The sequence below is a fragment of the Manis javanica genome, chromosome 1 (assembly GCF_040802235.1).
Source record: "Manis javanica isolate MJ-LG chromosome 1, MJ_LKY, whole genome shotgun sequence".
Lineage (NCBI taxonomy): Eukaryota > Metazoa > Chordata > Mammalia > Pholidota > Manidae > Manis > Manis javanica.
This window is the reverse complement of record NC_133156.1, coordinates 188,484,056-188,500,734: the sequence shown is the minus strand read 5'-3', so window position 1 is coordinate 188,500,734 and position 16,679 is coordinate 188,484,056. Positions and strand designations below refer to the sequence as shown.

The 16,679-nt window shown below is 48.1% G+C and overlaps 1 long non-coding RNA gene across 1 annotated transcript; it reads right to left on the bottom strand.

Annotated features, from left to right (window-relative positions):
• Nucleotides 1-7,956: 7,956 nt before the first annotated feature.
• LOC140843347 (uncharacterized) lies at nt 7,957-16,400 on the bottom strand. Its single transcript, XR_012120990.1, has 2 exons — nt 16,175-16,400; nt 7,957-10,590 (listed from the first exon to the last, which is right to left on the bottom strand). It is a non-coding gene; the product is annotated as an uncharacterized lncRNA (long non-coding RNA).
• Nucleotides 16,401-16,679: the final 279 nt, after the last annotated feature.

The window sequence follows — 16,679 nt, the reverse complement described above, 5'->3', positions numbered from 1 at the left end:
GCAAAAAGTTACATGCTGTGTTTTCTTTGGAAATAGGCTGTCAGCCCAACAGTAGTCCAGCTTACCTGCCCTGGGATGGAACGCTTGCACCTCCATCACTGACAGAGACTCCCATATTGCTGGATTATTACGCAGGCCATTGGGATGGTTGCCTGCCTGTAGCTTATCCAGTCCATCTCCCACCATTTTCCCAACTTTTTTCTTTTTTCTTTTTGTTTTACCTTTTCAGAGAAAGCTTTCCTTCAGAATAATCACAAGTCTTCAGTGCTCAGTGGACCTTACGAACAGAAAGAGAAAATACTCCTCAGCAGAACTTCACATGTTTCAGTAATTGTATTTTAAAGGACTGCTTTTACAGTACATTACAACTCCATTGTAATGGCAACCTTCACCAACCCTTTAAGTGCAGAGCCCACTTAGTAGCTATTACCATGAGAAAGTTAACTTATCTGTGCCTTAATTATATTGTCTTTAAAAATAGGAATGATATCACCTATCTGTGGGGTTGATGTATTAAATAATAAATGTACATACTCATCACATGAGAAGACAGTAAATGATAGCCAGAGCATCAAGTCAGCAAAAAAGTTACTGCATTTTTTTTACAAGTGGGCCTTCCTCGTGAAAGTGACCTGCTTTAACGACACACAAAATGGATATTTCATCTTAAAACCACTTTTAGATAAGCCACCTTTCCCTTTTGTTTGTCATGTTGGCCTTTAATGTTTTAATCACAACAGGTACATAAATACAGGATTGTCATAGGTTAAAGGCAAGCCTCTATCCTTGAGAAGCAAAAGTGCTCAGCTTTGCCCCAGACCAGGGCTCCAGTTGCCTACGGAAGCAATAGCAGTGGCTGGTGCAGGAAGAGCCTGGGGTGTCAGCTAAGGGAGAGCCTGTTGGCTGCAAGCTTGTCTTGGTCATCAGCTGCTGCTGGCAGCAGCTGCCCATTCATCCTCCAAAGTCAGCCCAGAGGACCCTGCAGAGCTGAGGAGAGGAGACCAAAGAGTCAGAGACACTATACAAGCCAAGTCACAGTAGAGTCCAGTTGGCACTCAGCTTTGTGTCCTTGACATCTTAAAGCCAGCTCACTCTGCCCTAGAGTCTCATCTCATTTGATGGCCAAGTCCAAAGAGCCATGCATGATTAACCCAGGCTAGACTGGGAAGTATAGTAGGAATGTCCCTAAATTGAGTCATGTGTCATTACTACTTTTATGAGTCATTCTTTTATATAGAAACTTGTTCTTTCCTCTACATGATTTTCATGTTCTTTATTTAGAACTCGTCTTTTCTATCCTTAGGTTTCTTGAATTGGTTAGGATTAGGCTTGGCTGTGAATAACGAAAATCCAGAATACTGCAGTTCGTGTAATAAAGACTCATACTTTGGTCACATTTGAACTTCTCTGAAATTGGAATGTGTCATACAATTGGCAGTGTTTTCTTTTTCTCAGTGGTGTACAGAATAATGGGGTTTTACAATCAATGACAAAGTTGAAAAATGGTAATGGTGGCTTTTACAAAACAATTTTATTTTTCTTGCCTACAAAACATGAGGTAAGCAGTGTAGAGCTAGTAAATGGGCTTCATAAGATCATCAGAGGCTGTTGAAGCTCTTCTTGTTCTAGCATTCTCAACACACAGTTTCTACCTTTATGTCCAATGTGGCTGTTGATGGTACAGCCACCATGCCTATCTGGCAGCCGTCGCAGAAGAAAGGGTGAAGAAGGGCATTCTCATTAAGGGCACTTTCCCTAAGGTATGTGTAGTATTTCTAATTACAGCCTTTTGGCCAGAATTTAGTTGCTGCACCATATCTTGCTGCAAAAGAAACTAGGAAATGCTTTTATTCTGGGTGGCCATCTAAAAAGGATTCTAGGAGTAAGGAAGAAAGTGAGAATAGATTATGTAGGACAACTGCAAGTCTGGGCCACACCTTATTTTCACTTCTCATATACAGTATCTCACTGAGCTAAAGTCATGAAAAAGTTCATTCCAGGATCATAGTTTCAGGCTGCAGCAATTCCCCAGGATCTGTTGCCTTCCTGGTGGTGCTTTTCCAAGGGGGAAGGTGTCTATAGAGAGCTGCATAGACTTACCAGGAACTTGAGGGGAGCAAATGCTTAGACACATCCTGGGTGGTCCTCAGAAGTCCTGAAATCCCGAGTTAAGGAGTGAAAACAAGGGGTCTCATGTCATCAGCGCTGTGTCTGCCTCAGGGCTGCGCTCACCTACATAGATCTTCCTATGTGGCTCCTCACTCAAAACAGCTCATAGGGCTCATCATCCTTGCTGCCCCTCCGAGCTCTGCACCGCTCTTCCGGCATCACCCTGTCCATCACCCTGCAGACATCCTGTAGCCTCCTGAGGTGCCTGCGCGCCACGCACCTTGCTGAGCCTGCCTCCTGTCCACGGCACACTTCCCCGCCCAGCCAGCCTGGGGGCCCAGCCCCGTGCACCGCCCAAACCCAAACTCACTCCTGGTCTGCTCCCCTTGCCTCAACCCTAACCCTCTGGCTCAGGAGTCCTAGCAGTTGAACCTCCTATTTTTCTATTTCCTCTTCAGGCCCACTGGCGTCTCGTGACTGACAGCCTTGCACTGACCTTCCCCACCCTTCCCCCCTCCCATCTCCTCTTCCACTGAAGACACAGTGCTCTTCTGCTGAAATCCTTTACCGTACCCCTGTGCCTTCTCAGCGTGTTGCCCAGCTCCTGGGATTTCTGTCCTCCCTGCCCCCTGGGCTCCTGCCTGGACATCCAAACGCCCCGCGGCCAGGCCCTCCCAGGGATGCTCTCTCACTGCCTGGCCGGCCCACTGCCTGCAGGAGCCTTTCTGGACCCCAAACACTGCTGCTCTCCAGCCTCCTGGAGTGCTTGGCAAACCTCTTGGATAAAGTAACTCATAATAAACCTAAACTCCATTTATAAGAGCAGTCCTGCGTGCCAGACACAGACCTTTGCACACATTCTTTGAATTTTCCCAGTAACCCTAAGGGGTACCTGAACTACCCATACATCTGGTAAGGAAACAAAGACTTGGAACACTACACAACTTCCCCAGAGTCTCTCAGCCAGGAAGCCGAAGAGTTTAGAACCTGGGTCTGACTGATCCCAGAGGCCAAACGCTTAACTGCAGAGTATTAGCCCCTCCTGATAAGGGCTGTTGTGCAGCACTAGTCCCCTGCTTTATGACGATCTACTGCTTTTCTCCCTCAGGCTATGAACTCCTTGAGGTTCTGGGTCAGGCTCAGGTTTGTCCCGCTGGTCCCCAGCACAGTGCCTGGCATGTGAACAGACTTTCATCTGTTTGCTTCCTAAACCAGTTGGTGCCATTTTCCTTGGTAAAATGGACAGGGGTCCTCCAGAACTTATGCTTTTCCTTTGCCTGAAAATATTGTGAAACCCTTAAGTCCTGCTGGAATGTTTCCAAAAAATATCCTGTTCTACCAATCACCCACTCAATTCCTCAAGTTCTGCAGCAGCCAATCCCCTAACACCAGCACCAGTCCTATAGGCTTCCTTTTTGCCAAAAGCTATTTGGTTTGTTTTGGTTTTGCCTCCACCCCTGCCTTGCACAAGCAGGAAGTAAGAACTGGACATGGGGGGGATCTCGGCCTTTCCTGGGACACAGCTCCATCACCCACGCTGTCAGGTGACCCCTGGTGAGACGTACACAGCCTCTCTACAGGAGGCTTCGACACCGGGAATCATCCCAGCTGTCCCCCAAGGGCACCCTGAGCGGATGATTACGGAACTCAGTAGATGCCTCTGTCTCTCAGCAAGGCCTGAGTGTGGTTCAGAGGATCGCAACCTGGGCCCTCAGACAGGGCGTGGTATCCCCGGAAGGGGCTGTCACACTGAGTGACATGACTGTCTCACTGAGGTATCTGAGGGCACTCGAATGAACGCTGAAACCTGCCCAGCCAGCCATCAGCTCTCAACACCCCATTTACTCTATCTACACCCCCACCTTTTTTGTTGTTGTTATCGGAGCTTCCAAACTGGGGCTGGAGAGGGTGCGGGCTTGGGAGGGAGAGCTGCCTGTGACCTTGTGGTTCTAGGCGCAGGTTCCCCACTATGGCCTCAGGCCCCAAATCCAGCAGGGGTACCACCTGGACAAGCTAGCCCGGGGCTCTACTTTCATTATCAGCTCAGCTGACTGGAGGCATTTTACTGAAGTCAGTATTTTTACTCAGAGAGAGGAAAAAGAGAGACCCAAGGACTGTTCAACTCCTCCCTTAATGCTTGGGTCACAGGAAGCATCAGTTTGTGTGGATTACAATTTGTTTCACTTTATTTTTGCTGAGTTGCCTTGGGAGCCTGAACTTTGATCTGGGTGGGAATCACTAATTAATTCATTGGCTGGAGAGCAGGACACAGGCCAGCATTCCACTTTTTGTCAGAATAAACTGCTCTCTCTTGGCTCAAAGAGGCCAGAATCCTTTCCCCAGCGCCTGCTCTTCCCTGCGCCTCTGTTCCTTCCCACCCCCGCTCCCACCCTATTTAATCACCTTTCATGGCTGCCTAGGTCCTGTCAGTGCAGCTGCAGCGGCAGCTACAGCCCAGAAAACAGGGAGGCGGTGTTTCCCTTCAGCTACTATCTTGTAACTCCCTCTTAATTTACAATCTGTTTGCTGTTTCAGATGTTTGGAAAGAAAACTCCTTACTCAGCAGCTCTGGAAAGCTTCATTTGCAGTGAAATCTGGACTCTTCTTTCCCACCCCAGGTTTGTTTGACTTTGCGGCTGGGACCTAACATCTGTGCAGCAGCAGGACCTCATGGGCCCTGTGTCACCAGACACCTGTTGAAGGGACGCATTCAGGGGCAGAAAATCTGGCAAAGCACATGGGTGACAACCGGTATTTATCTTATTTCAGCCTCCACTGGCTGGGAGATGGATGGGCAAGTGGCCCCCAGAGAGGCGCAGGACAAGAAACAGCAGTCCGTCCTAGCCTCAGATGCTAGTGGGGACCTACCAGGAATCCCTTTCCCTAATAATTGACAAGAAAGCCAAAGGTGCTTGAAGACATGACCATTTTCCTGGCTGAAGAGGCTTGTCTGCCACCGTGCTACGCCATGCTGGCACTTCCATCGACAGCAACACTTGTCCATCCACCCAGCTTTTACTTGTCCTGTGGTGTGCCTCTGAAGGATTGTGAAAGAGGGGGCATGAGCTATTATTTTAGATAATCATTTCAGCATGGAGTCTGTTAGGGAAAAAGAACATAACTGAGTTGCAGCTTTTGGTCCCAGGTGGCTCATGGCTTTCCTAGGTAGCTCCTCACCCATTCACCGGCCCCAGAACAAAGGAGTCCTGAGCCTCAGGGGCCACAGATAATGAGGCCTGAGCATTGCTCCAATGAGAAAGCCAGATGAGGCAACCAAAGTTTGAATCCTGGCACTGCCAGTTCCTAACTGTGAGACTATGAACCAATCTATAAAATGGGGATAGGAATTATAGTAAAAAATACCAAAACAGACTTCTTAGGAGAATTAATGAAATAATTCATGTTAGACACTTAGCATGACACTTGCAAGTACTAAGTGCTCAATAAATATTAGGTATTATTATCATTTAGGACACCAAGTTCTCATGGGGTACCTGGCAGGTATCTCTCCTGACTTTTGGGGTAAGGCTGTTTAAGATGCAGCACCCAAATTCAATGAAATAATTAGGGACCATCGGGCTAGCTGTTCATGACCCAATAATTATGAGCAACCTACTTTTGACCCAAACAATGAGGTTACAGAAGTGACTGCATTCCACGCCAGCCACCAGGAGATGCTGAAGGTGCTCAGGGAGGGGAGATTGTGGTGGTGCCTGGAATCATCCAGAGAGACCTCACAAGACCCTCCCAGGCACTTCCATTAAAGGTGGCCCTTCACAGGCTGCCCATGTTTTTAACTGTCATGTGGCAGTCTGGAACCGTTGCTGGGGTGTAAATGTGTGTGTTGGGGAGGTGCTCAGCCAGAGCCCACCCTCAGAGGGAAATCCACAAACACTATCCCCTCAGTCATTCAACTGTGATTAAGCACCTAGATGCCAGGTGCTGGTACACATTTCCTTCCAGAGCTTACAGCAAGTGCATACCTGGGGTTTGTGAAGCACTTGGGGCCCAGCCCACTCCAGGAAGGTGAGCCATGACCTGTCCTGTGGGGCATCTCATTCTCCTCCCTTCAGCCATACTAAACCATTCTAAGATATCTTAGATTTTATTAACTTATTTACTTTAAACAATTTTGGAAATAATTATGGACATCATCACATGTCCCCCACAACACTACCATCATATCAAAATAAAAGGATAGTCTCTTAACTGCAAAACCATTATCACACCTAAGGAAATTAACAATAATTTCTGAATACAATCTGGAAGCATGTCTATTCAGATTCCCCAAAGTGCCCCTAAAATGTCTTTTACAGCTTGCACATTCAAACCAGGGTCGGCTTAAGGAGTATTGAGAATTGCATTTGATTGTATGTTCCTTTTCACTGAGAACAGTTCTCCCATCCTTTTTTTGTCTTTCTTTACATTGATTTTTAAGGTACCAGGCCAGTTGTCTTATAGAACGTCCCACATTCCTGATTTACCTGACTGTTTCCTCCTGGTGCCATTTCACTTGTCCCTCTATCCGCTTTATTTCCTCTAGCAGTGTCTTAGTCCCTTGGGCTGCTGTAATTAATGAAAAGCCATAGACTGAGTGGCTTATAAACTATTTATTTCTCACAGGTCTGGAGACTGAGAAGTCTGAGATCAAGGCACCAGCATGCTAGGTTCTGATGAGAGCCTGCTTCCTGGTTCATAGGTAGCTGTCTTCACTGTACTCATGGCAGACTAGGGGAGGGAGCTCTCTGGAGTCTCTTGTAAGGACACGAATCCAAACATGCCCTCATGACCTAATCACTTCTCACATGCCTCACCTCCAAATACCATCACACTGTAGGTTCACATTTCAATATATGAATTTGGGGAGAACACAAATATTCTGTAACAAATAGTTCAGCCTTCATAAAGAACAACATCTTGAAATACTGCCAACTTCATCCAGCAGAAATGTCTGGGCTCTGCACAGGATAGGTACAACAGGGAGGGGTAAGGATGAAGGAGAAACAGTGCTTGGGGGCTCTTAGCATGGTGACGCAGCCCAAGCACACAGCCAGGAAGGACATAGGTGCCCCAGAGAAAACTCTGGCAGAGGCCTGGGGCTTTTGACAGTCTTGTCATCCAGAACCCTCAGCGGTGAGAAATGGCTATGTGGGTCTCCAGCCAAACTGGGCTGTCCCAACCCAACTGAGACTGGCCACCTTGTGGGCAGCCCTCCCTCCTTCTGGGGCCTTCCCCAGACCTCTGCATGGCCCCCTCTCTGTTCATTTAGACCTCTGCTCAGTGAAGCCTTTCCTAAACACCAGCCACAACAGTGCCCCCAGCCCTCTCAGCCCCCAGCCTGCTGTGTTTTCTTCTCACAAACATTACCATCCAACATATATTTATCATTTATTTTGTGTTATTTCTCTCTCCTGCCAAGACTGTAGACTTTGTTAGCACAGGGACCTGTTGCCTTGTTCACTACTGTATCCCCAGTGGCTAGAATAGCTTCTCATATAAAGAAGGCACCTAACAAAACTTGAATGAATGGATGGATGAGACCCACAGCAAATAGCCCAAATCCAAGCACATCACTGACCTCAAGTAAACAGATATTGTTTGAGGTTATCACCTTCCTAGAAACACATTGTTTTGCCTCTTTCAGAGCCCAGCCTGTGGATGGCTTGTGGAGGTAGGGGTGGAAGCCCAGTCTCAAGGTTAGCACCCATTCTCCTTCCCACTTCTGTGTCAGAGTCACAGGGCTCTTTGAGTACTGTCCCGTCCAGCGGGACTTAGTTATTCGTGGGGACGAGGGGGATCCGACCTGAAAGAAAATGGGGGCGAGAGAAGAGCGAAGGCAAGACAGTATTCTGATCAAGCCTTCAAATTTTATTGTAAGACGGGGGTAGATATACACCAGTGTTCAGGGGCAGAGTGGGCCATAGGATACTTGTAGGCAGGGGATTGGCTGCATAGCAGGGGTGGCGCAGCGAGTTACATTCTGATTGGTATATGACAATGGGGAAGGAGGGGGAGAAGAGTATCTCTTGGCGCGCGCGGGCTTCCTTGTTGGCGCGCGCGGGCTCGTAGCTAATCTCCAAGAAGTGAAGCAGGAACCTCATGAACTGTGGCCATCTTGTTGTCTTTGTGTGGCTCCCAACATCTCCTCTCTTTCTATTTATTTTAGAAAGGTGGGCCTTAATCGAGTGAGGGAATAGAGGCCTGGCTCCTCCAGCAGGGTAACATTCTGCAAATGCTCTCGGTATCTTTTAGGGAGGAGAGGCAGAGCTGAAAGCCAAATTGACCTTAATATATCAAGGCTTTATGTACATATGGATACCAACCTCTATGCAAGCCAGGCGTATTCTCAGGGAGGACCAGAGAGGTTCTAGGAAGAACCCTCCCTTGCGGTACTTTGTCTCGCACTCATCTCGATGCCCATACCCTCATAGTTAGGGGTATGTCTGGCTCTGGCTGACCAGCATATGGGCCACATTAAGTACGGTGCCAGAATCGATGGTACCATGGTTGAGACGCCTGTAAAGTTGAAAACCGGAGACCGGGAGCATTGGTTGGCTCGGTGTAAGACTCTTCATCACAGGCCGTAAGTCTGTGATAATGAACAGCAACCGCTGGCTTGACGAGCTGGTCAACTTGCTCTCGAATAAAAACTGTCAGTTTTCTTAAGGCCCAAGGGCCAAGAGACACTAAAAGGAAGAATCCTGCCAAGGGTCCAAGGATGGTGGGGATCAGAGTAGTTAACCAAGGGGTGGCAGAGGTCCAGTTTTTATACCAGGCCTCATCCTTTTCTCTTTGTTTTTGCCTGGCTTCTAGGTTTTTCTTAACTTTATCAATGCTATCTTGCACTAACCCTGTTTTGTCTTTATAGAAGCAACATTCTTCTTTAAGAGCAGCGCAGAGGCCTCCTTCTTTCAGGAAAAGGAGGTCTAACCCTCGGCGATTTTGGAGCACTACCTCAGAGAGAGAGACAACAGATTCTTTCAGGCTGTCTAAACCCTCTTGCAGATTTTGTATGTCTTTATCAATAGCTTGACTAAGAGCATAATATTGTTGTTTAGAAGTAATTATGGAGGCAATGCCTGTTCCAGCCCCAGCTGCTCCTAGTCCTAATAATACAGATAAGGTAATGGCGGTTACTGGCTCACGCTTAGTGCAAGTAGAGCCCGAGTAATATGGAAGGAGGTCTTCGGTGGGATGTATGAAAATCTTGGGCATGAGCATGACTAAAACACAATATTCATTGTTAGATATTAATAAGCGCGGGTTAACAGAGGGCGTTATGCCAAAAGAGCAAGCAAAATAAGTACCGTTGGGCGCGACAAGGAATTCATAGGACAGCGGGGGTGAGAAGGAGCTGTTACAAATGGGTACTAACTGAGGGGGTAGACGCAAGAGGGGGCTATGTATACAGAGGCCTATTCCCGAAAGCTGCGTCAATGTGAGACCCGGAGAGGTCTCTGAAAAACGGGAGGGGTCTGACCAGCGAGTCTTGCTGGAGTCATTGGTAAGTATGAGGTCTGCTGAGGTGTTTACTAAAACTGCTATCCCTTCGTAAAACGGGGGAACGGGGGAGAAACATAACCAGCACTCGCTATATCCAGTGGAGTTAAGGGATTTTGCAGTCACATTAGCCAGGCCTTTAAGGATTTCGCCTGTGGAGGGTAAAACCGGGGGGAGCAAGGCCTGGAAAACAGTACTAGTAGACAGGGGAGAAGGGTTAGAAGGTCTTGGGTCTCTTGCCTTAGGGGCAATAGGGCCAAGGACAACGTGCTTGTTGGCGTTTGGAATGGATCGAATTAATTTGATTTTAAAAGTGAGCCCAGGGTCCTTTCCTGAAACATAAAGCCTTAGCCCCCATTCATGTCCCCTGAGCCATCCATCAATAGGGGCCCTTTTTCCCTTGTCAGTAAAGGTAATGGAGAGCGGTGTACATCGCCCTCTTGTGGATTGGGTGCTTTGACATTCTGGGGTAACAGTTGAGTTAGGCTTGGGATTCCAAGCCCTACTTACAGTTATATAATCCCAGGTGGAGCTAGGCTTCCAACTAGCATCTCCCGTAGTCTCACACCCCCAGGAGTCACAGAAATAGGAGTCTCTATATCCACATTTATAGTTAAGGGCTCGATCTCTATGAGCTCCCGGGCAGACATAAAATTCTGTTTCTCTGAGGTAGGTTCTCCTAGGGGTGTTGTTACACCCAGGAGAAGTGGTAGATTGTCCCTCAGGGTAGGTCTCAGGGGAGGTGGAAAAAGGAAAGTAAATGTCTGGGGTCCCCCAGGCCGTAGAAGCTCCAGCGGCCAAGTCACAGAGATCAGGGGCAAGAACAGGCCATGGGGGGGTACTTGCTAAGGTGGAAGAACTGAAAACGACGTCTCCTGCTTCATTGGTGACTGTCCAGGTGAAGTTGGAAATCTGATGGGTCCAAACGGGGCGAAAGGTCATGACGAGGGTCAATAGTGTACATATCTTCATTTTTGCCTCCTGAAAATAAACAGAAAGGGAAGGCTTCTCAGGGGTTAATATGCCCTGGACTGGAATTATTATTGTTTTTGCCTCTATTTGTGTCTAGGAGTTTAATGAGCCTATCTGGGAGCCATCGGGCATTTTGTGCCTTAGCATCATATATACAAGCATGTCCTTTCCCCCATATGAGCACAGGGTCAGGCCCGTGCCATGTGTTGGTCATCGGATCTCTCCACATAGCCTGTGCATAATTATCTGCCGTGGAGGGATGCCAAAGGCGATCAGCAGCGGTTTTACCCGCGGAGTCATAAGTAAGGAAATTGAGAACAAACAGTGCATGATTTAGGAGTGTCTTTGCATTACCTGTTCTCGGATAGAGTACTTCTCCCCCCGACTGAAGTTTGAATAACATGTTTTTAAGGGTTAAGTGGGCTCTTTCAACAATGCCTTGGCCTTGGGGATTATAGGGAATTCCTGTTACGTGCTTAATATCTAACTGCGCACAGAACTGTTTAAAGCTAGAGCTGGCGTATCCAGGCCCATTGTCAGTTTTTAAGATTTTAGGTTGTGGTAGATATGCCAGGCATGAGAGAACATGGGTAATAACATTTTTAGTTGCCTCTCCCGTTTGCAAGGATGCACATAGGAAACCACTACATGTGTCAATAGACACATGGATATATTTTAATTTACCAAAGGGAGGGTAATGAGTGACATCCATTTGCCATATCTCTCCTGGGACTAACCCCCGGGGGTTGATTCCGTTATGAGGCTCTGGGAGGAGAGTTAGACATCCTTGACATTGTCGAACTATTTGGCGGGCCTGTTCTCGGGTGATTGAAAATTTGAGTCTAAGAGTGTGAGCATTGAGATGATGTAGTTCATGAGCCCGTTGGGCTGCAGCCAAGGGTGAGTCTGGCGTGACAGAGGCTACTAATTGAGTCGCCAGATCAACCCTGTCATTGCCTTTGGCAAGCGGCCCTGGAAGGCCAGTGTGAGCGCGTATGTGCCCGATGAAAAAAGGGGCATCGCGGCTTAAAATTAATTTTTGCAATTTTGCGAATAGGGGGGAAGCATTTGTAGAGGGACGTATGTAAGGCACTGTCTCTAATAGGGGAACAGAGGTTGCTACATAGGCACTATCAGTGTAGAGGTTAAAGGGGGCATCTATTAAAAGCTCAAAAACCTTGATTATTGCAGTTAGTTCAACAAGCTGTGCAGAAGAGAGGTCTGTCTGTATTCGAGTAACTTGCCCATTAATACTGAAAGCGGCTATGCCGGAGGAGGACCCATCAGAGAACACCATTACGGCTCCAGCAATTGGCGTGGTTTTAGTCCTTTTGGGAAAGACAACCGGGGTCTTTTGAAGGAACTGGACTAATCTGTCTGCAGGGTAATGATTGTCTATTGTCCCCTGGAAGGAGGTGCAGCTAATTGCCCAATCATCATCATGTTGAATAAGCCATTGTAATTGAGATGTATTGTATGGGAGGGTTATAACTTCAGGGTCTCTCCCAAACAACTTGAGAGCTGCCTCTCGGCCTAAACGTAAGAGGGCAGCAACTAATTGAGGATAGGTAGCTAAGACTCTAGGGGGGGAGGCTGGCAGATGAACCCAAAATAGTGGATGGTTTTGCCAAAGGACTCCTGTAGGGGAGAAGGGGGTAGGGAAAATGAGCAGCCACAAACTTAGATGTGGAGAGAAGTAGCTAATGGTCTGTTCAGAAATAGCCCGCTCTACAATGGTTAATGCCCTTTGTGCTTCTGATGAGAGCGAGCGGGGGGAGGAAGGATCAGGGTCTCCACGTAGGACATCAAACAAAGGCTTTAACTCTCCGGTGGTCAGCTTTAAATAAGGCCTGAGCCAGTTGATGTCTCCTAGCAGACGCTGAAAGTCATTAAGAGTGTTTAAGGAGCTTCTCTTTAACTGAATTTTTTGAGTGAGGATTTTATTAGAAAATAATTCAAAGCCTAAAAATAGTTGGGGGGGGTGGACCTGGACTTTTTCTGGGGAAATTTGTAGTCCTCGATCTCGGAGGGCAGTGACTAGCTGTTGACTGGCCGCATAGAGCTGTTGCTGGTCAGGACCGGCAAGAAGAATATCGTCCATATAATGGATAATATACAAAGTGGGGAAGAGCAACCTAAAGGGGTCTATAGTCTGGGCTACAAACTTTTGGCAAAGAGTAGGGCTGTTGGCCATTCCTTGTGGGAGAACTCTCCACTGAAACCGGGGAGAAGGCCCTACACAATTGGTAATGGGTATACTAAAGGCAAAACGTTTGCAATCATCAGGATGCAAAGGTATGGAGAAAAAGCAATCTTTTAGATCAATTACTAATTTGACATACCCTTTAGGAATGGCTATTGGAGAGGGAATTCCCGGTTGTAATGCGCCCATAGGGACCATGGTCTTATTGACCGCTCTGAGGTCTTGTAGGAGCCTCCACTTGCCTGATTTCTTTTGAATTACAAAGATTGGGGTGTTCCAAGGGGATGTAGAAGGTTCAATATGTCCAGCAGCCAGCTGTTCCTGCACTAACTCTATGGCTGCATTTAATTTTGTAGTGGTAAGGGGCCATTGATCGATCCAGACAGGAACATCACTTTTCCAAGTAATCTTGTCTGCCTGGAGTGCAGGAGGAGCAACGGCCCTTACGAAAAATGTTTTTCAAACCCTAAACCTGAGCGGTCTATCTTAGGCGTGGCCAGTATCGGGTTGGGATCTCCCTGTTTTAGTTTGCCCAACCCCTGACCAGGGAGGTAACCCTGTGAGAGCATCTGCTGTGTTACAACTTCATTAGGGCTACACATGATAACTTTCATTTGAGAAAGGATATCTCTTCCCCAAAGATTTACTGGCAACCCAGGAACTACGAAGGGTTGAATGAATCCGGTATTTCCTTCTTCATCTTCCCAGTTTAGTAACTGTGAGCTCTGTAAGGTGTTTCTTGACTGCCCAATTCCTTGTAGATGGGTCAAGGAAGCGTGTAAGGGCCAGCTGGAAGGCCATGAAGCCTGAGATATGACCGTAGAGTCGGCCCCCGAATCTAAAATTCCTTCAAATACTTTTCCTTGGATCTTAAGCTTAAGAGTGGGGCGTTCTTTAGTAATAGCTTGGATCCAATATAAGTCTGAAGAACCTGGGGTAGAGGAGCCTCGCTTCTTATGAATAGCAGGGTGAGATGTACTTAAAGGGAGGGGGAGTGCCTGCGCAAGGCGCTGACCTTTCATAATGCTGACAGGGCACTGGGGAGCACTAGCAAGAATTTTTATTTCTCCAGTATAGTCATTGTCAACTAAGGAAGGGTGGACAATAAGGCCGTTTATTGTGGTGGAAGCTCGCCCTAAAATTAGAAAATAAGTATCTTTGGGAGGTGGGCCATAAATTCCTGTGGAAATAATTGTAACTCCCTCTTCAGGCGTTAATATTGTTGAGGAGGAGGCACAGAGGTCAAGTCCTGCACTCCCGGGTGTGGCCCGATAGAGGGCGGGAGTGCTACAGCTAGGCTGTTCCCCGAGGCCGGCTGAAATGGAATTGGCTGGGGGGCCCGGGGCTGGCCCCTCAGCCCGTTTCCCTGAAAAGGGGGGGTGAAAGGATTTGTGGTACTATAAAAAGGATTTGTTGGATTGTTACGGCACTCTTTGGCCCAGTGCCGCCCTTTATGGCAGCGAGGGCAAATACCGGGGACTGACCCAACTCTAGGAGGAGGAGCTGAGGTAGGGCATTGGCGAGCGAAATGGCCTGGCTGTCCACATTTAAAGCAGTTACGCATAGGCGGTGCGCCCCTGGGGAAGGAAGGAGGATAAGAAGCCGGGGGAGTCTGAACAGCGGCACCTACAGCTAAAAGGGCTTGGACTTTGGATGTAAAAGGATCGACATCTCTACACATTCTCAGCATTTCATCAAGAGTTTTGTCTCGAGTCTTACCGCGGAGGACGGCTCGACATGCCGAATTGGCGTTTTCATAGGCTAGCTGTTTTACAATCTTATCATTGGCAGCCGCGGAACCAAGGGTCCTTTCGGCGGCCTCTAACAGTCTGCTAACAAATTCGCTATAGTCTTCTTGCGAGCTTTGAGTGATCTTAGTTAGAGGAGTGTTAGCAGTCCCGGAAGCAGGGAGTGATATCCAAGCGCCCAAAGCGGCATCTTTCACTTGAGATAAAAGACCAAGGGGAAGGCGCTGCTGCCTGGTTTCAGAGATATATCTGCCCTGTCCCGTAAGCTTATCAAACGTCCAGGACGCTGTTGGGGAATGAGGGTCTTTTACATTGGCAGCAGCGATGGTCTGACAGCGGTCAGCAAAATCTGCCTTCCAAGTTAGAAACTGACCACGGGTAAGCACAGCCTGGACTATACGCAGCCATTCACCTGGGAGTAAATGTCCTCCTCGAGACAGCGAATCAAGAACAGAAAGGGTAAAAGGGGCATTGGGGCCATAAGCTTTAACGGCTGCGTTCAGCTCTTTTAAGCTTTTGAAATGGATTTTGTGAAATTCTCTAGGGCCATCGGCAGGTTCGGCCGGCTCTGGCTCAGCCTGCTCTTCCCCCTCACTTTCTAATTCCTGAGCAGCAGGGGCGTCTTCACCATCGCTTTCAAGATCGCCCTCTTCCGGGCTACGTGTTGTGGAGGTGGGGCCAGAGCGGGCGGAGGCCCGGGTAAGAACAGGAAAGAGCAGTTTTTTAGGTTTTGTGGCTGTAAGCGGTTTCTTAGAGAGGCTCCTTTGCGAAGATAATGAGGGACGAACTGGTTGGGAGACAACCAATTTTTGGAGATGGCAAGTTATTCTTTGTTCTACTATCTGTGCTATTAGGTCTTCAGTGCTGGTAGGGGGGCTAACAGGACCGGGAGCCGGAGGGGGTAGCGGAGGGGCCGACGGGGGCAAAAAGGCCGGGGCGCAAACATTGGGAGGCCGAATAGGGGGAGTGTAAGAAGGGGGGTTAAGCGACGGGGCGGCAAGGGGCCAATCTGGGTTGTGATACCTGGCCGCCTCGTCTTCTAGTTCGGCCGCGTCTCCCGGATCTAAAGGTTCGCTATTTTGGCTCTTAGTCACGACCGGAAAAACCTTTTGTGTATCGACAAAGTCCGAATCTCGAGGGAGAGGCGGATAAATGCAACATTTGGGAGGGGTATCATGGAGGGCACCGAGCAAAGATGGTGTCAGGCTAGGGGAGGGGGATTTAGCTGATTTTGGAGCAGGGGGATCACTCGAAAGAGACGATTTTGAGGCCGCCCGAGATAGGGGGCGGAGGCAATATTCTGCCACTGACAAGAGTTGACGTTTATCAGGGTCAGTATTTTCAACAATATCTCTGATAAGACTCCAATAGGAAAATACTGAAACAGGAACAGAGTCAGGGCCGTTTTTGATAAGATAATCATTTAAATCTCTACCTACTTTCTGCCATTTTTTAGGATGAATTTCGGGGCCATTAACAATAAACCACGGACAGACTTCATCAACAAAAATAAAAAACTTTACCAAGTCTTTCTTTTTAACTCGAACTCCTCTCTCCCTAAGCGAACTTTTTAGGTCTCTTATGAAGACCGCTTCTTTACTTAATCTAGTTCCCATTTTCTTATAAGGCGGCCGGTACTCACCAGGGACGACGACCTCCGTGAGCGGCGAAAGGCGTCTCCTATTGTTTCATCAAGAAGGGGTCTGGCCAGACGATATCTTACTCGGGGGTCCGCCTGCGAAGGATCCGCGCCTCTGGCCCCACGTTGGGCGCCACTTGTCCCGTCCAGCGGGACTTAGTTATTCGTGGGGACGAGGGGGATCCGACCTGAAAGAAAATGGGGGCGAGAGAAGAGCGAAGGCAAGACAGTATTCTGATCAAGCCTTCAAATTTTATTGTAAGACGGGGGTAGATATACACCAGTGTTCAGGGGCAGAGTGGGCCATAGGATACTTGTAGGCAGGGGATTGGCTGCATAGCAGGGGTGGCGCAGCGAGTTACATTCTGATTGGTATATGACAATGGGGAAGGAGGGGGAGAAGAGTATCTCTTGGCGCGCGCGGGCTTCCTTGTTGGCGCGCGCGGGCTCGTAGCTAATCTCCAAGAAGTGAAGCAGGAACCTCATGAACTGTGGCCATCTTGTTGTC